Source organism: Pan paniscus, chromosome 6 (assembly GCF_029289425.2).
Source record: "Pan paniscus chromosome 6, NHGRI_mPanPan1-v2.0_pri, whole genome shotgun sequence".
Classification (NCBI taxonomy): domain Eukaryota; kingdom Metazoa; phylum Chordata; class Mammalia; order Primates; family Hominidae; genus Pan; species Pan paniscus.
Genome location: NC_073255.2, coordinates 156,054,413 through 156,080,657, shown reverse-complemented (window position 1 = coordinate 156,080,657; position 26,245 = coordinate 156,054,413).

Genomic DNA, 26,245 nt, shown 5'->3' with positions numbered 1-26,245 from the left:
TGTATTGAAGGCAAGCCACAGTCATGAGACATCATCTGAGGGATACTGAAGGATAAGAAGCTTGATCAGATAGGCAGGATGATCAGATATCAAATGTTGGGAAGTTCTTGCCAAAGTGACCTGGCAGTGTTATTCTTCAAACTAAATTTTACAAGGAGGTGCAGAGATGGGCCTAAGAGAAAATTCAGGAGTATGACTGAAGTTTGATAAGCCAAGAGTCTTTGTGAATATCCCCTTACTGGTCAATGAAGCATGAATGGAGCTAAAGGAAGTTCTACCTACTACTGAAAAAATAAGATTAAACACCTGTTTTACTATCATTGATCATATTTATCATCTTCAAATAAGAAATCATCTGACATGTATAAAATCTACAATGCATTATAGTGTTGCCTAATCAAAATAGGCAGAATCTATTTTTCAATGTAACTTATCCCTGAAAGTATATGATAAAATGAGCAATAAAGAGTCATTTTCTCAAAGAAAAATATGCCATCAGTTACCTCTTCTCAATATATTTTACATAAAGTCATGTTAAACAAACCTGTATTAGGTATTTGATAGATTTTTCTTTGAATTTCAAAGAGTTGTTATCATATCTAGTGAGTTTTAATGTATAAGCAGAGGCTTACAAACATGGATGTTAGATGATAGCACAAACACATACACATTCTCACATATACACCTAAAATGTATATGAGATAGTAGAATTATTGTAAATTGCTCAAAGGTCTGCAAAGTGTTTTACTCCAAGTCCTATTGTATTAAAATACATACTGATTGTAAGAGATCACCTGATGCAGTTCAATGTGTACACAAAGAATTTTAGAAAATAACGTCAAAAAGAATAGAGACTTGAACAATATATGTATGAGTCAGGCTGAGTCCTTAAATTTAATAGGGCAAAAGATAAGAAGTGAAAAACAGCTTAAAAGATTAAGTAGTAAAACATATAGTCTCAGAATAAAATGTTTATATTATGCTAGGAAAAAATTAAAATTATCAGATGATATTTAACACATTTAATACCATTAGGAATAATCAAGTCAATGGATAATGCATGGTGAAATCAGGTTTCTCATTGTTGGACAGGAAATTTATAGATAATCAAGGGGAAGAGGCTAGAATCATACATTTATTAATGGCTTAGAGTTGAGACATTAGTAAGAAATCATGGGTAGGATAATAAAATTAAAGATGGTTACATATAGAAATATTTATAAATATGTAAATACATGGATTACTATATGCATATATATTTATACAGCATGAATATGTATATATGCTGTGTAAGTGAGTAAGTCTTCAGTGGCAATGAGCACACTTAGTGTAAAATTTTGGTTGTTAATATGATTATCTAATAAAGATCTAATAAAGGGATCTTTGGAGAAAAGATGGTTCTAGGACTTATGCAGGAACTATACATGATGAGATTGAAATACTTTAATACAAAGTAAGTACAAAAAGTAAATTTTTTAAAAGCCTACATCTTGGAACAGAAAACGACATTAGGTAAAAAATAAATCTGAATAAAATGTGAGCTATTTTTAGTAATACCAAATCAACATTTGTTAATTAATTGTGACAAATGTATCTTGTTAATGTAAGATGTTGACAATAGGGGAAACTATGTGCTATTTGGGCATTTTCTATATGGAAACTGTCTCATCCATTCTTATGTAAATATAAAGCTGCTTTAAAAATAAAGTCTATTATAAAACAATAAACCTTCTCTTACATTAAAAATAAACTTACAACACTTACATTACAAAGAAACTCCTCTCACCTTTATATTCTATGTCTCTAATTACTTTTCTCTAAGTTTAAATTGAATAAATTAAGAATGTTGATTATGAAAGTTCCCCAATAATAAACACATATCTGATACAACCATAGAAATAGAGACTTGAACTAAAGTTATGTTCGATAACAAACCAAAATTATTGCCAAAAGCTCTACTTAAGAACTACCTGGATTTATATAAGTAACTAGTGCTATTCTAGATTGTCATAAATTTATACTTTGTATCTTTGATCCCTATATATGTATATTTGGGAAAAAGTTAAATACCCTACTATAAAAAGTATGAATATGTGGCAATTATATATGCATAAAGGTAAAGAAAATATTTGAATGAAAGTGTGATATATAAGCTGTATCAACACTTAGCATAATGTAATGAAAAATTGATTTCAAATATGACCTTGGATTCCACTAGGGAAATTAACTCATGTGAAAAGTAATTTTTCAGTCTGATTCTGAGCAAATTAGTCAACATATAATAAGAGAGAAAAGGCCAAGTGTCCTCCAGAGTGAGGAAGACAAATGTCATAATATATTTTAGGTATTTTTGTTATTAAATTAAGGTTTCCATTTTATTTATTATCAAAAAGTGCATTCTTTCATTTTATAATCATTTACAATATATTTTTCCCTAAACTTAGCTTTTTAAAAATTTGAGTGGTCATACTATATAGCAACATTTTGTTGTCCTCCCTTTCCTTTCAAAGGATGCACAAATATTCCAAATTACTTTTGTTGCCTGATCACAGAGAAAAACAAAACAAACAAAACAAAACAGTTGCCAATTTGTTACATAAAATCCTTGGGGAAAAAAATGCACCCAGAGCAATACTGGCTTGCAGAACAAAAGGAAAATACTCTGTCTTTTCCATAATTTAAACTCTTTATTAAACAATAAATAGTTTAATATTAAACAATGAAGAGTTTAATATCCACATCAGTTCTCTTCTTAATTTATTAGTTTCTGCAGTCATTTAACTTTTGAATGATCCCTCAAATCTTAAAGAAGAGTCAGTGAGCTGAAGTTTATCTAAATAAATCAAGAATGTATATGACAAAGTTAGTCCTTGAGAGTCTCTAAAAATAAGAGACTACTTCTGCCATTCTGAGACTAGAAGGAAGCTAAACATATGCACAACTTAAGCAATTTAACAAAGTAACCCTCAGAGCAATATTTTTTATATAAATAATGTTGACTGAAGCTATAAGGCTAGCATTTAAATCACTGTGAGTACAGAAATAGGCAAATATATATCATAGTAAGGAGAACTTTAGAAGAAAATTGTCAGGATACAACAAAGAACCACCAGAAAGCACCCACTTACTGATAATCTCTCATCTTGCATAGCCTAGTCATTGAGTCATTGCTAGGTAGATAATTGGATCCTGCATGTGCCTGCATCACCAACACAATGCATTATGTAACACTATGGATAGTCTAAGGTCTCTGCTTCATGTTTCCTTTCTTCCTCTCCATCCCCTCTTTGAATAGATGTTTCTATGGCCAAGATTCTCAGCATTAGGAGTCTGAATCTCTCAGATTCTTCTCCCATCTTGCTTATCTCAGAGAATCTACAAAATACTGAGAACTTCCCTTGTTTAACAAGGGGACTTATGAATATATACATGACAGATTATTACATTATTAAGCTAAAATAGGACAGTCCTCTGATATCACATCAAAACTTAACAAAATATTTAAAATCTCAAATTAATCTAAAACATGAGTTAATCCCATGTAAAATATGTTTTTTGTATTGAAATTAAATTAAACTAAATTAAATATTTAGAAAATAAAGATTTAAAATAAATTTATTTTATTCAACATGGCTCATTGAAAATAGTATAGGAAAAATATGTCTTTAAATAAATTCAGTATGGATAGAAGAATGTATATTAATTTGCCCAAAAAATGTCTGCATCATTAAAATAATGCCAATGCAGAAAAATTAGTCAGTACGAGAATGCCATGTGAGAGCCAACAACAGTTTTTTAACATTACTTTTAGTTGCATTTAGATACCTTACAAATTTGGTATGTGATGTGACAAAACATGATGAAACTAACTTTCTGATCTTTGACAAGGGTGTCAAAAACACACAATTGTAAAATGGTAGTCTCTTAAACAATTGGTGCTGGTAAAACTGGGTATGAGTAAGAATGAAATTAGACTCCCATTTTACTCCATACACCAAGATAAACGAAAAATGCATTAAAGATTTAAGTGTAAGACCTGAAACTGTAAACTCTTTGAAGAAAACATAAAGAAAAATCTTGGCATTGGTCTCGGCAATGATTTCTTGGTTTTGACACCAAAAGCATAGACAACAAAAGCAAAAATAGACAAGTGGGCTACATCAAACTAAAAACCTTCTGCACAGCAAAAGAATCAGCAGAGTAAAAAGGCAACCTACTAAGTAGGAGAAAATACATTCAAGCAATAAATTGTCTATTAAAAATGGATAAAGGGCTGAAACAGACATTTTTCCAATGAAGACACACAAATGGCCACCAGTTATATGAATGGGTGCTCAACCTAACTGTTAGAGAAAGGTATATCAAAACTACCATGAATATCACCTCATACCTCTCAGGATGGCTGTCGTTAAATGAAAACAAGATACTTGATGGTAAGGATGTGGGGAGAATAAAACCCTTATACACTTTTGGTGGGAATGTATAATAGTGCAACCACTATGAAAAAAATAGGGAGGGTCCTCATTAATTAAGAAAAGACTTACCATATGATGCAGCAATCTCATTTCTAGGTACATATCCAAAATGATTAAAATGGGAATCTCAAAGAGCTATGTGCACCTCCCATTTTTTATTGCAGCATTATTCACAATAGCCAAGAGGTAGAAACCAGGTATATGACCGTTGATAGGTGAATTGACAAAGCACATGTGGTATATATGAACAATGGAATGTCATTCAGTCTTAATAGGGAAAAGATCCTATGATTTTTTGACAATACAAATGAACATAGGTGACATTATGCTATGTAAAATCAGTCAGTCACAGAAGGACAAATACTACATGGCTTCACTTATATAAGGTATTTAAAATAGTCAAACTCATAGTAACAGAAAGCATAATGATGGTAGCTCACTTTTCTAGAAAAGGAACAGAACATAAATCCTAAATAAAGATGTAAGAGATGAATAAATACAACAGAAGATAAAGAGAAAGCAAACATCAAAATATAGAAAATCATCAATGTAAATTATTTATTTGAAAAGTCTAATAATATTAATAAAATTCTAGGAAGACAGATCAAGGAAAAAATACAGAAGAAAGTATACACCAGTGCCAACAATGGAAAAATTAAAGAGTCTAAATATGTAAATAAGACAGTATATTTTGAAAAAGAATAAAACTTTTCTCCAAAATAATTGGCAAAATATTTGGAAGATACAAATTTATTGAAAAATATTACTTAGAACAGCTCTCTATTTTAAAGAAGCTGAATCTAGTTTAAAAATCTCATGAAGAAAAGTCTAACCTCAATTAACTTCATTGTTGAATTATCACAAAATTCTAAGGAAGAAATAATATCAATTGTACGTACTTATTTCCTGGGAGAAGGAAAGGAATAAATGTGTACCATCTAATTTTATATGATCAGTAACTGTTTTATATGACCAAAAAAAAAAAACGCAAAGAAAAATGATAGGTCAATCTCTTTCATAAATATTAGCAAACAATCCTAATAAATTAGTATATTAGTTTCAGTGATATGTAAATAGCATGCCATTGATTTATTCTAGAAAGGCAAATTTCATTAAGTGCTCAATAGTCAATGTGCACATCAAGTAAAAATAGAGGAAAAATCATATGATTGAGGAGGCACAGCATAAACATTTCTGTTTTAAGAAGTCTAAACTAGAGTATTTACAAAACAAACAGTATTAATAATACAGCAAATATCATACCTAATGGATTATTGAAATATTTTTTCTCTGAGGTTGGGAGGGAGATAAAGATGACTGCTACTACTTCCATTTAAAAAAATAAAAGCAGCCTTTACTTGACCTAAAGGTAAAAATAAATTTAAGAAAACATGCAAATACATACAGCAAAGACATAGCAATAAATAAAACTATCATCAGGCATGCCATAGAATTGTAAATAAAGATAATCCGAGTAACCACAAACAAATTTATAAATGAATTTATAAATGAACTTATCAGTTTGAAAAGACCACTAGATAAACAGTAAATACGCAATAAATCAAATTTTAATTTTATAATAACAAAAAAGATAAACCTTTGAGTAGTACTGAAATATCACAAAATATCTGGAAACTTTTTTTAAAAAGTTGTGCAAAACCTCCCAACTGAGGCATAATTTTTAAAAGTAAAATAAAAAGACAGAGAGGGTTACACAATGACTACAGTTTGAAGAATTCAACATGGAAAGATGTCAGATTTAAAATAATCACAAAGGAAATTCCATCAGCACAAAAATAGAGAAGGTTATTTAAAGAACAAAGCTGAAGGATTTGAACTAACAGATAGCATAATCCACTGTTACTAAGACAGTGTAGGTGCAAGAATAGTCATACTGACCAAGTACCCAGAATAAAGTAGAGGAACAGATGCACATATACATAGTTAATTTACGCCAAAGGTGACACTACGGTGTAGTTGTAAAAAAATAGAACTTCAACATATGTTAGTGGCTCAATTGTATAGTCATCTGTGAAAGAGTATGTATCTGGATCTTTATTTTACCCTCTTAAAATACACACACACACACACACACACACACACACACACACACACACGAACTGAAGATCTTAATATGAAGAAAAACAATAAAGGAAAAACATGGGAGTGTCTTTGTGAGGATAGAGTAGACAAGCTTTCTGAAAAGGGGTCAGAAAGCACCAATGATAAGAAAAAATTATAACTTAAATGAAATTAAACTATGTTCAAATGAAAAACTTCTCTCTAAACTCTTAACAGAGTGAAAGGACATCCAGGAAGTTGGAGAAGATACTTGTAACAAATTTTTCAGCAAGAGATTTAAGTAGTATACTGCAAGTCTTCCCTTAACATTGTAGACAGGTCCTTAGAAACTGTAACTTTAAGTGAAATAAAGTCTAGCAGACCCTCTAAAACAGTAATTTTATTATAATACTGATGAGAAATAAAACTTTTTTTAAAAAAAAATCAGTTTTCTTAAATGTATAGTTTCAAAGAAGTTATGGGTGATATTAAGTGAGGTTTTGCTATATATATATATATAAAGAAAAAAATAGAACAACCCAGTAAAAATGGTAAAAATTTGAGCTTGCACTCCGTTGATGAGAATATGCAAATAATCAATAAATATTTGAAAATATTACCAAGTTAAATAGATATTATTAAAAGAAATGCAAAATAACAATGCAAAATCCCTTTCTACCCACCAAAATGGCTGAAATGAAACAAACAATTACATCAAATTTTGAATTTGTGACGAAATTGGAACTGCAAATGCTTTAGAAAACTTTTCAATGATATCCGCTAAAAGTAAGCATTTGCGAATCCTCTGGTCCAGCAATTCCATAGGATACACCCCCAGTAAATGTGTTCACATAGTTTCTTAAAGATGCATACTATGCTCTAAAAAATAGTCTCTTGAAAAAGATATATACTATAATGTTTAAAGCAAAATTATTTTTAATGGATTCAAACTGGAAATACCCAAGTGTCCATCAACAGAAGAATGATAAATGTGTTGTGCTATATTCACACAAAGAAATACTGTGTAGCAAGGAGAATAAATGATCTATAATTACACATAGTTATGTGGCTAAATCTTATGATACAATGTTAAATGAAAAAAGCCAAATGCAAAACAGTACATTATGTTAGTATTTTTTTGTATCAAGTAAAAAAAATGGATGGAAAGGTGAGCTTCTGTGTGCTAAGTTTCTATTCCTTGATCCAGTTACTAGTTACATGAGTGCATTCCATTTCTGAAAATCAATTGAGTTGTATGCAATTAAACATGGAATTTTTCATATACCTTACAGTTCTGTAAGTATTATATAGGAAAACAAAGGAAATATAGGGCCATAATCAACTAATGTTGAGGAAAACTCTTGCCTTAGCACCTATGCATTCCAAGGATGTCAGCTCAGTAAAAACACCCTACTGTGGGATATTGGGTTGGAGATGGGTGGATGGAATTGTTAAAATCACTCCTTTATTCACAATATCCTTACAAATAGAACTTTTCTCTTATTATTGTGGTATAAAAAGTACTTATGAATTCAAACAAGTATTCTGACAATTAGGTCACATTATAAAACATTCCGCATTAAGCAATTCTAAGATAAATATGGTACCTATTGAAAGGAGGTAAGAGAAATCTTGGAAGGCCTGTTCAGTTACGTTAGTCCAAGATGAAGCCTTTAGAAGGTCAGAAGATGACCGGGAGAAGGCATTTTTCCTCTCTCTTAGAAGAGTTCTTTTGTGAAGAGAAAGGGCAAGCCGACCTTAAGTACATGAACTCCTATTAGACATGTGAAGGGATTGCTGTTGTAAAGATACTGTATAAAATATATAATAATAAGTACAGAAGGAAAAAATAGGAGAATTCTGTGAGTTTATGTTTTTTTATATGTTCTCCCAATTTCTTACGTTCTCATACATTGGGTATTTTAGAACCCCAGACTCACTGTAAGAAACCCAACATTATCTCCAAAATACCAAAACACACACACACACACACACACACACTTTTTACCTCTTAGCCTTCATTTGTTTTGATGCCTTTATATTACTGTACTCTAAAAAGGTCTAATTTATACATCCTAGGGTGAAACATGTACAATGACTAAGACTCAGGGAACTGAATGGTGAGCAGATGTAAAGGAAAGAAACAGGACGCAGTGTTTTGTGCAAAAACCATGGGGGTCATTTGAATAATGATAAGGTAGAAGACGGTTTAGGTGCTATTGCATGTTTGGCCAGGTAGTTTGCCTCTTAGATTAGGAAACAGACTGGGAGCAAGGAAGGCATTTAGTTACCTATGGGTATAGAAGTTCAGAAAATGGATGTTACTCACTGTAAGTTTACATGATACAGATACAACTCTCAGGGACTAAGACAGCTGTCCAATAGTATATCCAGCAGTTGCTCAGTCAACCAGGGAATCCATTAGTGATGTTTTACAATTAATATATTCTGAAAAGCTAAGGCTAGAGTCTGACCTTCTGAAAAATGTCCTTGATATGTTTCTGTTCTTAATATATTTGAAAAGTAATAATCTCAGATTGTCAAAATCTGGGAATTTTAGTATTTTTGCCCCAAACTCTAATATTAATTCATCTATCACACAAATAATTGAAATTTAGCAGATACTTACCACAGAAGACAACATTAATGAACATTTCCAATTTATCAGTGTGACCAATGTGGTTTATTAGTAATAGGTTTTTTTCTATGCTTCCTATAAATATTTATACTTGTAATACAATTGTATTAAAATATGATTTATTAGATAATTTCCTGATTATTTTACTTATGATTTATTTTCTACAATAACCTGATTGTTGGTATGTATTAATGTGTAGGATATATATTACCCTTTAAACTTTCTTTCATAAAAATAGTCTGAGTGCAGTGGCTCACACCTGTAATCTCAACAGTCTGGGAGGCCATGGTAGGAGGGTCACTTGAGCCGAGTTAGAGACCAGCCTGAGCAATACAGCAACACCTCATCTTTACCAAAACAAACAAACTAAAAATTAAGAATATTAGCTAGGCATGTTGGTGAGCACCTGTAACCCTAGTTACTTGGGAGGCTGAGGTGGAAGAACCCCTTGAACCCAGGAGCTCCAGGATGCAGTGAGCTATGACCACACCACTGTACTCCAGCCTAAGTAGCAGAGCGAGACCTTGTTTCTAAACCAAAACAGACAAACAAAAACTTTAGTCCATAAACGGCATTAATTAATTAGGTTTGCCTATGTTATTTATTGTATGCTGGCAGCAGAAAGTATAGTCAAAAATATCATATCACTTCTATGGGTTAAGAACCACCTACGTGATTAACTAAATTATTACTTTAAAAAATACAGTAACAGGTTATGAGCTATTTATATGGAAATATATTGTAGTATATGTTATGTGTATGTGTATGTATACACACATATACACAAATGTGATTTATACCTGTGTATATGCAGGTGTCTATCTGTTCTATTTTTTTGCTCTTGTCCTTTCACTCTCAAATTTCTCCTGATATTTTATTATGTACCCATGGTTGTCAAATCATTTCTGCCTGCTTGTTACTGATTTGGATCAGAGTACTTGTTCCTTCATTTGGGGTCCTCTCAATATCTATTTGCAATGGTTAAAATTTTGCTTTGAAATAACAAGTTTTTACCAAGAGTATTCCTGAAGAAATGTATGCCAATACGTTCTACAAATGCCACATGCCCATCTATCACCCTTGGCACAGCCATTTTTTATGGTTTCTTTAATTTGAGCTCTATATCCCTAGAACTTTGTGTGTGTAGACTTTGCACTCAGTAACACCCCTACTACACCCCAAGTTTTCTCTGCTTGACAGCAGATTAGTCAAGAAAGCAATGTGCTGTGGATTGAAAAGGTAACGTTTGTGGAAAGTTTTCAATCTGCCATGTACTGTTCTAAGTGTTTAATAGCGTTAGCTTATTTAATCCTCAAAGAACCCAATGATCAATTAACATTATTATTTCCATTTTACTAATTGGGGCATAGATCGATGTATCCCAGGCAGACCCTGCCTATGCAAGCAGCAGCCTTCCTTTGGAGCATATGCTCTGAGTCTGGCTGTGCTATGCAGCTTCAAATAACTTCCTGATTTGGTTTCCTAGCCACTAACCCAATTGAACACATTATTAGGTACTTTTGGTTGTATTCTCTCATGGGACTTTTACATGAAAAAAAAAACTCCTTCTGAATTTTTTCCTTGGCATAAAATCAAACAAAACCAAAAACTTCCCTTTCTACCTCGTGCTCCATCAGCCCCTAAGACTTCTATCCGTTTAGTCTATTGTTTTGTAATTGTGATTTATGCTTCCCATTTCTCACCTAGCCTACACACTTTGTCATGCTTTTGAAAATTCAGTCTATGCTTCCCTATGATTTTTTTAATGGTGTGTCTTCATATTGCTCTCAAAATAAACCCAAACTTTCCAGAAGGAATAATTTCTATATCCCCTTAGAAACAACAGCAGTAAACTATTTTTAAGTAAATTATTTCTTTATAACAACACCACTTAATTGAAGATGATTTAAGTAAACATATTTGTCTAGAATATTTATTTTCTTATAAAACAAAATTATACACATAGATAAGCTTTTGCAAATATTTAATTAAATTCCATGATGATTCAGTTCTATTTTTCATCTTGGTAGAAAATGGACCATTGATTTTAATTAAAACATCGAAGAAGTAGTAGACATAAAATAGTAATAGTTTATTCACTCACATGTTTTCATGTTTGTTAGGGGAAAAACAATCTGAATATTTCTTTGTTGATAGAACCTAAGTGTCTTTGGTCAAAATGTTTATAAAATGTTAAAAAATTCTAACATATGTAATTGCTTGATAAAAATGTATTCCCAAAACGATGACATTTAGCTGCTCTGTGTTAAAAATGAATAATTTGATAAATCTTATTAATATTATTGTTCACTAGCTTTTTTTAATTTTTACTACATGGAGTAACATGTATTCCTGATTCACATAGTGTTCATGCTGCCCTGAAGTTTCCCCTTCATTTGAAATATTCTGGGATAAACCTGTAAATATAAATCTATTTGGCTCATGCTGTGCTATGGAGGCTATATATACTGTGTATTTTTAGGGAGGAACTATTTGTTATTTTGCACATAAATAAGTTTAGATTTCAATTGAAACAAACTATTATTCAGTAGAGTCCCACCAACTCCCTTTGCATTTTTATAAAGTGAATATGACTAAATTATAACAAAAGTATTTCAGTAACTGGCTACAAAGTTTCATGAAACTATGTACTAGAATCTCAAAGATAATGGTTCATGAGTTTCCCTTTGAGAGTCTAATGTGCAGCCCATTTCATAAATGTTTATAGCTATGGATCTTTTTTATTCCAAAGATGCTATTCTTTTCTTATCCATGTGCGTATATGGTTTCAATATATATGTATATATGTACAGACATATACAGACATTTACTTTCATGCACTTCTAACAAGTATAAGTTAGATTTCTTTATAAGTTATTCATAAGAAAGAAGGCAAAAGTCATGTGGTTTATATTTTATTGCTACCATCACAACTGGTAATATTCTGCTGATATTTTTACACTTACTGTAAATAAATACTTTATATTGATTAGATATATTATTTTTATGATATTTATTATATCTTTTATCATACAAGTAATTATACAATTATCCCGATACCAGTTTTCTTTTGTTTACACAAAAAGAGATTTTTTAAATTTTAATTCAATATTTTTAAACGCACATATTAATTATGTTAATTAGTGATTTGAAGTTGGGCTGAAAAAACCAAAACTACTACCATAGCTGGGATTGATCAGATGATTAGATCATCAGTAAAGGTTTTAAGATGTCCAAAACAACTTCCCAATGTATGTGGGCAAAATATTTCAAATTCAAATTTGATTGAAGATCTACATGAAGTTATATAACTGCAATCCTTAGTCTAGGAAAGAGAACGTGTGTATGTGTGCATGCACGTACATGTGCATATGTGTATATTATACATAAATTTATATAATCTCTATATAACTATATATATTTGATCTCAAAATACATATGAAATTAGTGCAGCATGTATTCCCAACCTATTATTTTCCACCACCAGAGGAGTAGTAACAAAATAAACTTATTTACTACAATAGTAACAAGGACCAGATATTACATGAGTATAGTTTTAATTTATATTTATTTTTGTGCATGGTTGTTGATATGGTTTGGCTGTGTCTCCACCCAATCTCATCTTGAATTGTAGTTCCCACAATTCCCAGCTGCCGTGAGAGGGGCCAGGTGGGAGGTGATTGAATCATGGGGGCAGGTCTTTCTTGTTCTGTTCTTGTGATAGTGAACATCATGACATATGATGGTTTCATAACGGGGAGTTTCCCTGCACAAATTATTTCCTGCCTGCCACCATGTAAGAGTGCCTTTTGCCTACTGCCATGACTGTGAGGCCTCCCCAGCCATGTGGAACTGTGAGTCCATTAAATTTCTTTTTCTTTATAAATAACCCAGTATCCTGTATGTCTTTATCAGCAGCGTGAAAACGGACTGATACAGTTGTGTAATAGTTCTGTTAGCAGATTATCACAATAAATCCTCACAGAAATTCAATGTGGTAGATATTATTCTTATTTTTAAAATGACAAAATAGATGCTTTGTTATACTAGATGATTTTCCAAAGACAGAAACAAGAATCCACATAACTTCAACTATGCCATGATGCTTTTGCTCCTACCATTTTAACTCCATTATTTCATACGTTTCTCTTATAACTTACACATTAGAAATACAGACCCAAAACGTAAGATACTAGATTCCCAGATCATTTACTATAGTAGCATTAATTAGTACATCCCACCACAGGTGATAAAGGGAGTATGCACACATGAGTAATGTACATCCTCTTCAGAAGTCAAAATTGCATCAATAGATTTCATATTACTGCCTGAACTCCGCCTCCTGTCAGTTCAGCAAGGGCATTAGCTTCTCACAGGAGCATAAATCCTATTATGACCTGCATACAGGAGGGATCTAGGTTGTGCAGCTCCTTATGAGAATCTAATGCTTGATGATCTGAGTTGAAACAGTTTCATCCCCAACCCATCCCACTGACCCTGTCAATGGAAAAATTGTCTTCCATGAAATCAGTCCCTGGTGCCAAAAATTTGGGAACTGCTGTCTTAAACATTTCACATGCAACTATAATAATTCAACAACACTCAGGTCCTATTTCACTGAGAGAATTGGGCAAAAAAGACTTTTTTCAATTGTCAACCTCATATCTATCCATGTGCTGTCATCTATCTCTTACATTCTACCTTCCTGTTTCCATAAATATACTTTTCATGTTCTTATTCATGCTTTAATCCCCATTTGCTTAATCAAGGAAATCTTTCCAGAAACTATTTTCTCTTCCTTTTACATCAGTATTTTTACTATTACCCTATGCCCAACAACAAAATATGCTATTTTTTTCACATTTTATATTAAATGAGTAAAACAAGTTATTAATGGCACTTCTGCCAGTGAGTACTCAATTATTCCTCCCGCGGTTTTCAGCAAACTTCCTAAACAGTGTTTCCTATATCCATTGGTTACAATTCTTATCCTCTCCTTCTTCCTTAATCTGCCTTCAGACCGGACACTTTGCCTCATCAAGTCCCATCCTAGTTTTTTGCTAGATCACCAATAATGTTCACATTATGTGACCTGTGGTAAGCTTAATAATGGCACCCCAAAATATCCATACCTCGATCCTTGGAACCTGTAAATATTTTACCTGACATGGTAAAAAAATAAAAATGACTTTGCAGGTGTGATTATGGAAAGGGTCTTGAGATGGGAAGATTATCCTGGATTATATTTTGAGGTTAAAGATAATCACAAGGGCCTTTATAAGAGAAGTATTAAAGTCAGAAGGAGAGAATTTAAGAGTGGAAGCAGGGACCAGACACAAGAGAAGATAGAAGATGTTGCACTGCTTTTTCTAGAGATGGAGGAAGGAGTAATGAGCTAAGGAATGCTACTGTTCTTTAGAGGCTGAAAAACTCAAGGATACAGATTCCTTGCTTTAGACTCCAGAAGCATCAGCTTGTGGAAAACTTGATTTTATTCCAGCAAAACTGATTTCAAACTTCTGACTTCAGAAATGTAAAAAAATAAATTTGTGTTGTTTTATGCCAGTAAATTGGTGGTAATGTTTTATAGCAGTAATAGAACATTAATATGTAACTAAACAAGCAGTCCTCACCTATCAAATGAATTATGGGATAGATGACAATCATGAGGAGAGAGAAAGAATCAATCAGCAACAAAACTTACTTGAAAAGACTTTACATCATTCATATAATTTCATCTCCTGCTTTCTTGGATACCACATTCCTTACCTTTGCAATTAATGCACTCCATTTTATTGTTAATTATTCTACATTTCTTTGGCTATTTCAATTAGCAGAAACGTTCAGAAAATAAAAATCTGAGAAAAAATTATGCATAAAATTATCCAAGAGAATTTAATAACTTAGAAACCAATATAGCCTATCTATATCCTAATCTAATATTACACAAACAGTAACTTTTTAAATAATACAATTTAAAATTAAATTTACACTTAGTGTATCATAGCCAGTCATTGTAATAATAATTCCATTATTCAATTAATACATAATATTTGAGAAAAAATATTACTTTAGTTCCAAGATTTAGTTTGCTGTTGTTTTTATACTGAATCTAGTTTATAACTTTGAAAACTAAAAAATTTATACAGTCATCCAATATCATTTAGAAAAAAGCAATTAAATTTATTTAAGAAGATTTTGTTAGGAGGTAAATAGATACAAGTATAGCTGTAATTTAGATACAAGTATAGGTAGATTTTTAAAGAGATTTTGAGATATTGTAATAGATGCAAACAAATTGGCTTCAAAATTACTAATAGGTAGTTTAAAGTGAAAAATTGGTTTGCTTTTTCTTTTTAAATTAACAACAGTTAATGAAAGAATAATGAGATTTCAACTGAGACGCTTTACCATCTACCTACAAAGGCCTTTGCAAAATCTATTTTTATAAGAGAAAAATGCTAAACTGACAAGAGTAAAGTTCTTTTGATCTCATACAAATATTAAAATTAATATAATAAAAATAACAATTTGATTTATAAAAATAATGATCACATAAAGCACAGTAGGGGGTGAATAAAATCAATTTAAATATATTAGATTATCATTCTATAAAACTAAAATTGTAAGGGTGTGGTATTGGTGCAAGACACAAAAGTTGTTCAAAATGCAGAGCACAGAGATATTGCTGTGTATTAAGACCTGCATATAGGCCAGGCGCAGTGGCTCACACCTGTAATCCCAAGCACTTTGGGAGGCCAAGGCAGGCAGATCACTTGAGGTCAGGAGCCTGACGCCAGCCTGGCCAAAAGGGTAAAACCCCCTCTCTATTGTAAATACAAGACTTAGCCAGACATGATGGAACGTGCCTGTAATCCCTGCCACCCTAGAGACTGAGACAGGAGAATCACTGGAACCTGGCAGGTGGAGGTTGCAGTGAGCCAAGATCGTACCACTGCATTTCAGCCTGGGCAACACAGCAAGGCTCCATATATCAAAAAAAGTATAAACAAATTTTAAAAACTGTATATAAAATGTAAAACTATAAGTTAACAGAGAAAAGATATAACTGATTATCTTCATAATATAGAGACACTTCATAAGGTAAATCAAATGTTGGATTTGATTACTTCAAACTTCAAGAATTTTATTCCATAAAGGAAACATAGAAAAAATAGCAGAAAGATAATGCAATGATAGAGGACCTTTTCAACATTGAAATTATAAAACATATTTGGATCTCTTAAAAAACTATAAGACAGCTACTACAGCTGAGCACAAGACACAGAAGCAACTTAAAGAAGGGAAAACTCAAAGGCTAACAATCATAGGATGAGAAATTCAAACCCACTAGCAGTCAGAGAAACTGAATTCAAAACAACAAAATAAATGTCTTTACATCTATCAGAATGTGAATTATTAGGTAGCGGTATGCTATGAACTGTTGTCCAGGTATGAGGATTTGGAAATCTTTGTGCACTGCTGATAGAAATTTCTATGTGTGCAAACATTTTGGAGAGCAATCTGGATTTACAGAGTCAAAACTCATAAACTTAGTCCTAAAGTATCAGAAATTCTGCTCAAAGGTATATTTCAAAGAAACCAAGTGAAATACTGGGGAAGAGGAGGTTTGGAGACAACCTGGGATTTTAGTTTCTACTAGATATTAAACGTCATTGATGCAAATTACCATGGAGTGCTAACAGCAGATAAAGGAAAGGATAAGCAATAGACATAGGAACATGGATGTCACTTGAAAATACAGTGCTGAGTACAAACAAAAACAAAGAATAAGAAATATAGTCATAATTATAGCATAAAATTATGAAAATTAATATATGGTGTACACAGACTGAGAGAACATACATCCTAAGAACACATATAAACAAAAATAAACAAATACATGCATTAAAATTGGTACCTATGGAGTGGAGGGATACAAGACATGGGTTGAAGGAAAAATAAAAGGAATGAAAAAGAACAAATAAATCAATTTAAAACATTCCTTGAAAAATTGGTGATGCATCACACATTCACACACACGTACACATATAATACATACAAGAACATATATGTGTATGTTTACGATCAAATCTCTATAACTTATGACCAAAAGAAAGACCTAAATTATGTTTTTATCACAGAATTTTAAACAATTATGTTTATGGAATATTGTTTCTGAATACATTTCTCAAGCCCACTTTTACTTCTATACTACAAAATGTTGAAATTTGTAGTAAGAAAAAAATATTAAAGTTATCAAGTGATGATTGGACTTTGGGGATAAAAATGGCCTCCCATTGTTTAAGTTGAATGAAAATCTGTGCCAAGAAGCCATACAATAATTTAATATTGCTTATCATTTTTCAATAAGGGAAAGAAATAACTTTGATAATCATAGTACATAAGCTCATAACTCAGGAAATACACGGTGTCAGAACTAAAATATGTCCCAATGACACAGGTCCAACCTGGTAAGTAAAAATTAGGGAGAAGTTAATGCTAAAAATACACTTCCTGGGATAGTTCTCTAGGTTGCTCGGTCTCTTCCTTTGATTATATTGGCATTTACATCAAAAGATTCACTACATACGGAAACAAATTTCCTTTCTTCATATGTATTAATTTTGCGACAGATAAACCAAATGTTGCCACATGATTATAAATTCTGCAGCTGCTAACCTAGAAGGAGCACACCTGTAGTTACATGTTTTTGCAAATTTCTGGCCATGATTGATTGCCTCATAAATACCATTTTATGATTCATTTCATGTCCTTTTTAAAAAGGATCAAGCAGAAGAATAAAGAGGATTCAGAAAAATAGAGAAAAAAGAAGGAAACATTTTAAATATTGGAAAATTTATAAGGAAACTTTAAAGGTATTAGGTTTATGCGGACTAGAAGAGGGGAGTAAAATACATTTTTCACTGAACTGAGGAGGTAACCAATGATATTTTTTTTCTAAGGAGAAAACAAAATAATTTCAGTTGCAGTGGCACAATAAATCATTAGGCATTTCCCCATTGGACAAAAGAAAGAAAAAAATCCTCAAAGATGTAAGCAGAGTTAGCGGAAGTGTCTACCTAGAGTTCCACTGCATTTTCACTGTTAATGAATTTTCCTGATTCATCAGTAGAACACATGAACTTTTAAGACTAGAACCTTGTTTGGGTATTCTAATTGCTGACACATTATGTATGCACTGATGTTTCAATATAAAATGCCTTTATTTTACTATTTCCTTGAATTCCTCTAATTTAGTCCATCACAAGAGAAATACCATGTTCTACTGAAAACACAGAAAGTACTGGGGAAAAAATGATGGAAAATTCACGTGTCAAGAATTTGCTGTAACAGGTATTTTTTCTTCCCCTCTCAACATTCATTGTGAGTTTTATTATGTATTTTAATATCATCTTCTAAGATATGTTTCCCATGAAGAGCTACTCAGCTCACAAAGAAATACTTTGTAACCACTCTTCTTTCTGTATGCTAATAATTAATTTTGCTGAAACTTGGTCTAAATATGCAACAGCCACCTAGGTAACATTTAGCTACCAGGTGTAATTTCTACAAGTGGAAATTAGTCCTTGGGAACTTGGCAATGCTGGTATACTTGGCAAGGACAACGAGCCCAGAGTTATCATTTTTCTCCACACATATGTGCCTATTGCTTAATATTTACTATCATCCTCCAGTGAACTCCAAGATGCTGTGAGAGAAAAACTGCATGCCAAGTTATGACTTTTTTTAGGCTGGACATAACCAATATAATGAAAAGAAAGTAATTCAGCTTTTAGCTCCCCGCCTCATCTTCTATCCCCACTGCTTCCAACTAGAGCCTTCCAGGCATCAAAATCTGGCCTCAAGAAATAATCAATTTCCAGTCATTTTTGCTCTAGCTTAAACATGTAACTGTGTTTCCTCTCCCAAGAATACTAGTGTTTTAAGTCGTATTTCCAATTATACAATTAAATATCTTTTTATTGTCAAAATGATAGCAAACAATAGGAATATTATTATAAGAATAAGGCCATAGAGATTTACTTTGTTGTGGTTTAATTGCTTGTATATCAGGAGACATTAAAGAAACTATAGCTAAAATCATTAGAAATTTATTCTCATTTACAGCTTGAAACAATCAGATTCAAGTAGATTCATTTCATGTAAATTCTTATTTCTTACTAAAGTACTAATCCTTTAAAAACATTCCTTGACATTTTCTTTTTAGTATACATTAACTTCTACTTATCTCTACTTATTTCACATGAAATTTTTATTGTTCAACTGTAATATATTTACTGAGGAATTAGGAAGTTGGTTTTACATGTATGGTACTGAAAATGGTACTAGGTCCAGAGTAGAAGCTTGATAAATAATTAACAACTTCACTACCTTATTTCATCCTCCAACAGTAAAAGGCTATAGTAACCAAAACAGCACGGTACTGGTACCAAAACAGAGATATTGATCAATGGAACAGAACAGAACCCTCAGAAATAATACCACACATCTACAACTATCTGATCTTTGACAAACCTGACAAAAACAAGAAATGGGGAAAGGATTCCCTATTTAATAAATGGTGCTGGGAAAACTGGCTAACCATATGTAGAAAACTGAAACTGATCCCTTCCTTACACCTTATACAAAAATTAATTCAAGATGGATTACAGACTTAAATGTTAGACCTAAAACCATAAAAACCCTAGAAGAAAACCTAGGCATTACCATTCAAGACATAGGCATGGGCAAGGACTTCACGTCTAAAACACCAAAAGCAATGGCAACAAAAGCCAAAATTGACAAATGGGATCTAATTAAACTAAAGAGCTTCTGCACAGCAAAAGAAACTACCATCAGAGTGAACAGGCAACCTACAGAATGGGAGAAAATTTTTGCAATCTACTCATCTGACAAAGGGCTAATATCCAGAATCTACAATGAACTCAAACAAATTTACAAGAAAAAAAACAAACAACCCCATCAAAAAGTGGGCAAAGGATATGAACAGACACTTCTCAAAAGAAGACATTTATGCAGCCAAAAGACACATGAAAAAATGCTCATCATCACTGGCCATCAGAGAAATGGAAATTAAAACCACAATGAGATACCATCTCACACCAGTTAGAACGGCGATCATTAAAAAGTCAGGAAACAACAGGTGGTGGAGAGGATGTGGAGAAATAGGAACACTTTTACACTGTTGGTGGGACTGTAAACTAGTTCAACCATTGTGGAAGACAGTGTGGCAATTCCTCAGGGATCTAGAACTAGAAATGCCATTTGACCCAGCCATCCCATTGCTGGGTATATACCCAAAGGATTATAAAACATGCTGCTATAAAGACACATGCACACGTATGTTCATTGTGGCACTATTCACAATAGCAAAGACTTGGAACCAACCCAAATGTCCAACAATGATAGACTGCATTAAGAAAATGTGGCACATATACACCATGGAATACTATGCAGCCATAAAAAAGGATGAGTTCATGTCCTTTATAGGGACATGGATGAAGCTGGAAACCATCATTCTCAGCAAACTATCTCAAGGACAAAAAACCAAACACTGCATGTTCTCACTCATAGGTGGGAATTGAACAATGAGAACACATGGACACAGGAAGGGGAACATCACACACTGGGGCCTGTTGTGGGGTTGGGGGAGGGGGGAGGGATAGCATTAGGAGATATACCTAATGTTAAATGATGAGTTAATGGGTGCAGCACACCAACATGGCACATGTATACATATGTAACAAATCTGCACTTTGTGCACATGTACCCTAAAACTTAAGGTATAATAAAAAAAATTTCCAACATCTTTTTCCTGAAATACTAAATTGCATCCTACGATGAAAAATATGATAATACGTATCAAGATATCTAGTGACTGCTCTGCCTATGGAGCACTCTTTTATTACTTTGCTTTCTTAATAAACTTGCTTTCACTTTTTTAAAACATAAGATATTTAACAAGACACACTACCTCAATGGCTACATAATTCTAGCAAATAATTGTAAAATTACACTTTAGCTATGTCTGCAAAAAGATTACATGTTTGTGAAAAGTGAAACATCAGAAGACACTAAATATGTGTCTATATGATGTCCTTCAAAAATTCCCTGTGGCATTTGTAAATATCTTGTCCAATTAATAATTTTAGTCAAGATTATAAAAAGGTAAAGCTGAAGTCATACTGTATTAGCGAGTAATTCTGTTGAAGATATGGTTTGGCTGTGGTCCTACTCAAATCTCATCTCAAATTGTAGCTCCCACAATTCCCACGTGTTGTGGGAGAGACCTGGTCGGAAGTAATTGAATCATGGGGGCGGGTCTTTCTCATGCTATTCTCATGATAGTGAATAAGTCTCACAAGATCTGATTGTTTCAAAAAGGGTAGTTTCCCTGCACAAGCTCTCTTCTCTTGTCTGCCGCCACGTGAGATGTGCCTTTCACCTCCCACCATGATTGTGAGACTTCCCCAGCCATGTGGAACAGTGAGTCTGTTAAACCACCTTCTTTTGTATATTGCCCAGTCTCAGGTATGTGTTTATTGGCAGCAGGAAAACAGACTAATACATCTGTACTGAACATTATGCGTAGAGGAAGGATTTAAAGACATTACCCTAGGTCACCTAAAAAATAGTCTGTTTATCATAATCTAGAAATAACAAGAAACATCAAATTTGCACAACTGGATATACTGATCTTTTACTATGCCTATATGCATAAATGTTTATATACATACATATATTTACATTGTCTGTAGATAAACATATACATGCATATATGCGTATGTATGTATAGTAGTGCATGTATATATAAGCATGTGCATATATGTATATAGACACTCACATAGCCATTCACTACCTAATGATATTTTCGTCAACAATGGACCACATATTGAGCAGTGATCCCGTAACATTATTATATTGTATTTTTACTATACTTTTCTATGTTTAGATACATAAATACTTACAATTATGTTATAATTATCTACTCTATTCATTACAGTAACATGTTGCACTGGTTTACAGCCTAGGAGAATTAGGCTATACCATATAGCCTAGGTGTGTAGCAGGCTTTACCATCTAGATTTGTAAGTACACTCTATGATGTATGCTCAGTGATGAAATCACCTTACAGTGCATTTCTCAGAATGGATCCTGGTTGTTAAGCAACATATGACTGTGTGTCTGCTATATTTTACTCTATGGTGGGGTGGGTGCATGTGGGTGTTTCCTGACATGCAATTACTGGTCAAATTGTTTATGTTGATAAGAGAAACCACATTCAGAACTACTGCATGTTGTGGTGAGAGGAGAAAGCTAACTATGAATACTGGGTGCTGACTCTGCTGTCTTATCTTGGTAAACACGTGGCCTCAGTGAGCTAGATTTCTCCAGGAATCAGGAGGTTACTATGTCTAAAAACATTTTTTTTTTAATGAAGAATTAGGCTTATAGATTGTTTGACTGTATCTTTTATGAATAATTATTTAGGCCCTAAAAATCAAAGAATGTAACGAACCATAAAATGATGCTTCTCAGAACTCTCTAGGCCCCATCTTGCAAGGAGAGTGTCAGTGGTAGCTGTGAGCTCCTGTTCTGGACTTGGTGGCTTCTAAGGAGAGTATGGTGTAATTGGCTTCACCTATTTCTGCACAGTGTGGCCACTCGCTCCAGCCAGATTTATGTACACTTTGTTAAATGAATGCAGAACATTACCTAACTTTACAGTGTGGCACATACAAGTGTATGTGTGGAAGGGATCTCTTCCCAACAAGCCATAGTCCTTCCCCCTAAGTCACTGCAGTGAAATAGAGGTACTCTTCGTTCTATTACAGGATAGGGTTTAGGGAGAACTTGGAGTAAATCAGTGAGCAAGTGAGCATCATAATTAGTTATAGTTTCAGGCCTATTACATTTATGCATATGGATGTTACATAGCATCTGTAATGATTCTGCTGGCCCTTTGAACTTTGTTTACTTGGGGATGCACACATCTGAGGGAACAACAACAAAAACTAATGAGGAAAATTACAACCAACACAGTGGTTCTGAGAACCTTCTTTGTTATACCTGCTGCCTCAAGACAAAGAATTGTCTACTTGCTTGAGAAAGTTTGCTGTAATCCTCAATTTAAGATACTGGGATACATTGATTTAAAGAAAGCAGCAAAGTTTTTTGGCATAGGGTCATACAGTAAATGTAGGTTTTGTGAGCCATATGAGTTTTGTCACAACTATTCAACTTTGCTATTGTAGTAGGAAAGCAGAGGTGTAAAAACATATGCAAATGCATATTTATTTACAAACACAAGCACGTGACCACATTTGACCCATAGGCTATAGTTTGTCATCTGCTGGTTTAAAGCAAGTTAGGAAAGACTGGGGTATCATAGACAGAATGTAGGTCGGAAACGAGAAGATACAACAAGCAAAATGGCTGGGCACTGTGGCTCACGCCTGTAATCCCAGGACTTAGGGAGGCTGAAGTGCGCAGATCACTTGAGGTCAGGAGTTCAATACCAGCCTGGCCAACATGGTGAAAACCTGTCTCTACTAAAAATACAAAAATTAGCCGGGCATACTGCTATGTGCCTGTAATCCCAGCTACTTAGGAGGCTGAGGTAGGAGAATTGCTTGAACCCCAGGAGGAGGAGGTTGCAATAGGCTGAGATTGTACTACTGCACTCCAGCCTGGGCGCCAGAGCGAGACTCCGTCTGAGAGAAAAAAAAAAAAAAGCAAGTAAAATCATTACTGCTGTTTATGCTATTTACTGAAAAACCCCTATGTTTGGGTTAAACTGGGTTTCCATTTGAAAAAAAAAAATGTTATTACTGCTTAAATTAAGACACACTGAGTGACCTACTTAACCTGTTTTTTCAGGCCCAGTACATGGACTGGAAGTCAAGTTAACTAGGAAATATCATGGTTGCCCTTTCATATAGAGAACTTTAGAGAAGAATTGTAGCACAGAGAGCATCAGAGTAGAGTTCAGTTCTAATTCTGACCCTTAATAGCAAGACATTTAACCTGTCTGATTCTCAGTTTTCTAATCTTAAAAATGGGTATATATATGTGTATCTCTAAGAACTTCTATAATATTAGATAGTAAGTGTAAACTTCCTAATACAAAGTACTCAATAAATAACAGGAAGCATTTAATCCACAAAGTCCTTGTTTTATGATAGTAAGTAGTACTACAACTTAAACAACTGAATAGATAAAATGTTAAGGTCAAAGTTGTTTTGATTATAATCATTGGCATAAAAGGTATTGCTCTAAATCTGGGCCCAACTGTGGTTAAGGTCAGTTATTGTATACATGATCAATTTTAAGTCTAACAATATTTTTGAAGAACCAAATTAGAGCCTAGTAATTTTCTCTAGTTTTTATATTTATTTGAATAATTTATGTCCTATTCAAATAATTTCTATTTATTTAAGTAATTTCTATATTATTTTCTTCTTTTTACTTAATTAGCTTTTATTTTATTATTTTAATATTTCTATACTTTTTTCCTTTTACTTAATTAGCTTTTATTTTCTAGTTTTTTTAGGTAGAACTTCCAATTATTAATTTTAAATTTCTTTTCTAACAGCATTTAAATGTACTATAAATTATTGCACTAAGCATGGTTTTACCTGTATCACATACATTTTGATATGTTACATACTATCAAGTCCAAAATATATCTAATTTTTAAATATCTAAAAACCATTTCTGTCACCCAAAAATTATTTAGCAATGGACTAATTACGTTCCAAATATTTTCATTATCTATTTTCCCTGATCCTCTCCCTCCTCTCACCTTCCAACCTCTGAGAGCTCCAGTGTGTTGTTCCCATCTATGTGTCCATGTGTTCTAACCATTTAGCTCCCACTTACAAGTGAGAACATGCATAATTCGGTTTTCTGTTCCTGCATTAGTTTGCTAAGGATAATGGCCTCCATCTCCATCCATGTCCCTGCAAAGGACATGATCTTGTCCTTTTTTATGGCTGCATAATATTCCATGGTGTATAACTCTTTGATGAAGTAATCTGTACAACAAACCCCTAGACACGTTTACCTGTGTAACAAAGCTGCACATATACCCCTCAACCTAAAAGTTAAAACAAAAGTAATAAATTCCAAATGTTTCGTGAGATCATTGATTTTTATTTACCAATAATTCCCATCTTATTTAATAAGGATTTCAAATTCAATTCCACTGTGGTCAGAGAACATTTTCTGAAATTTATATATGTCCTTTAGAATTTCAGATACTATAGTTTTCAGTCAAAAATTTCTATTTTATTTTTGTGTCCTTTTCCTTTTGTTTTTACATCTCTTTATTGATGATATGCATCCTTTGTTTTAAATTGTCTGATACAAATTTATTTGTCAGTTTTATTTTTGAAATACAGCATCTGAGACCACAGGGTCTATTTATATGCTTTTTTAAAAAATTATGAGTTATATTCCCTGATTCTTTGCATATATAATGTTTCTGGTTAATTTTATGCCAACTGTTGTGGACTATACATTGTAGAGAACTGGTATTAACATTACTTTCCTTTAAAAAGCATTGCATTTTGCTTTGAGACACAGTTAAAATAGTGGAGGTCACTACTAGTAATGTCATGCTTGATTTTATGTTTTGCTAGAGCAAGTCTATTTTAATTTTGTGCTCATTCCTAGGATTTGGCAAATACTCTAGAACAAGAGTAGGCAAACTAAAGTCTGCAGGCCAAATAATCTGATTTTTATATGTTTAGTTTTGCTTTAAAATATATTTTTCAACATACCAATGCCTATTTGCTTATGAATTGTCTGTAGCATCTTTGCCAGTAAGATTGAAAAGCTGAGTAGTTGGTATGGAGATCATATGGCCATGAAAACCTAAAATAATTGCTAGCTGGCCTTTTATGTAAAAGCTCTGTGAATCTATGCTTCTAAACCACAGACTTGCTTTCTCATTAGAATATAGAATATCTTGAAGAGAATATCTCTACTCCATATGGCTTGGAAGTCTAGAATTTCCAACACCATGAAATCTCTAGTATATTTA